This window comes from Octodon degus, unplaced genomic scaffold, assembly GCF_000260255.1.
Source record: "Octodon degus isolate 3935 unplaced genomic scaffold, OctDeg1.0 scaffold00061, whole genome shotgun sequence".
NCBI classification, from domain to species: Eukaryota; Metazoa; Chordata; class Mammalia; order Rodentia; family Octodontidae; genus Octodon; species Octodon degus.
This window is the reverse complement of record NW_004524637.1, coordinates 2712607-2714371: the sequence shown is the minus strand read 5'-3', so window position 1 is coordinate 2714371 and position 1765 is coordinate 2712607.

Genomic DNA, 1765 nt, shown 5'->3' with positions numbered 1-1765 from the left:
GAACCCCAGTCCCTGTGCTTGCCTAAGCAGGCACTTAGTCTGCTGAGCTATCTCGCCAGCCCTGAGGACTTTAAAAGCTGCCTGCTTTCTATAAAATCCTCACCCCTTCTTGCCTAAGAAAGACACACAGGCGCATGGGTATTTTAAACCATTTCTGAATCAAAAGTCACAAAGCCAAGTACCAGGCAACTATCCAAAGGATACAGAAAGTTTGTTCAAGGAAATGTACCTTAAAATCCTACCTACCTGTCTTTGCAGGTGTGTGGAGGGGGATGGCATTGTGAACAGCCCATTTCTGGCCCAGGAGGGACCAGGGGAGGTCACCTCATAAATCAGGGAGGGGCTGGCCCCTGGGGGCTGGTCACCTGCCTCTTCCTCTTGGCACCCCTGGCTTGGCCAGCTGCGCCCAGGCGAGCTGAGCACATGGTGGTGCATTCCTTTCTCCTTGGGGCTCTCTGTTAGAAGCTCAGCCCTTCTCCCTTCCGCCGGTGAATGATTGACCAGTCCGGCTCCCATCGGGCCAGGGCAGCCGCCAGCATCTGGCAGAGAATCAGCTGCCTCCAGCTCGAGGGAGGGCTGGGATTTTTTATTTTTTTTTTTTAAGTCATTCCAGGCAAAATAAAGAATTTGCATAGCCTTCCCATCCAGACACCAGAAGCAAGATGGAAGAATTCAACGGCCAGGACCCAATGCAGGAGTGCTGGGCTGGTGGCTCCTACAGGTGGCTTTGGAAGCAGATGTCTATCCACACCTTGCTGGAGGTGATGGGGGCCAGGAGGCTGAGGCGGGGGTGAGAGTGGGGGGCCCAGTTGGGAGCCCTTGACTGTCACTCAGATGCGCTTCCCAGCCCCTCCTGTCGTGCACCCATGCAGCGCTTGCACACAGACTCCCTCTGAGCAGCAGCAGGGAGCCTTTCCCACCGGAACCCCACAGGTACTTCTGTTATGAAGCTCAGCACGCACTTCTATAAGGATGAGAAACTACTCCATAAAACCCAGGCACAAGGACGTCCGACACTTTTAGTTTGCCAAAAATAAAATCTGGTTCTGATTTAAACCAGGATGAGGCTGGGTGTGATTACACATGCCTGTAATCCCAGCACTTGAGAGGCTGAGGCAGGAGGATCCCCATGAGTTTGAGGCCTGCCTGGGCTACATAGTGAGACTTTTTCAAAAACCAATAAACAGAGATGAGCTTCTGTTGTTGGCAAAGAGATGAAACCACTAGAACCTACACGAGGGGTGAAAACTGGCCCAGCTGCTCTGACCGTGGGAGGAAGCAGAGGCTTGGGCCTCCTGCTAAGGCATTCCTTCTCACTGAAAAGTGCCTCTGCAGGGGCCCATCCTATGACCATTTATCCAGGTGGACACTGATCTTTAGGGTATAATTCTTTTTTTTTTTCATATTTCACTCCACACTCTTCTTTTTCTACCCGCCCCTTGTAAACTTTGCTCGCCTGGTCTCTTTTTTATTCCTATGGCCTTGCACATCATCAATGTTCACCAATCTGTGACTGTACACCCTTCAATAGCTTAGCTGGTAGAGCAGAGGACTGTAGACATCACAAATAATCTGTGACTGAACGCATGGCTTTGTGCTTGCATGAAAGCCTCCATCCAACCCGCTCATATGTGCAGCTCCTCTAACACACAGCACAGAGATCAAAGGCTACAGTGAATGGCTACATTTGCAAAATGTGTTACAATAAAAGACACATTGCCATTAAGCTTCTTCAGCATTCTCTCACTCTTTTTTTTTTTTTTTT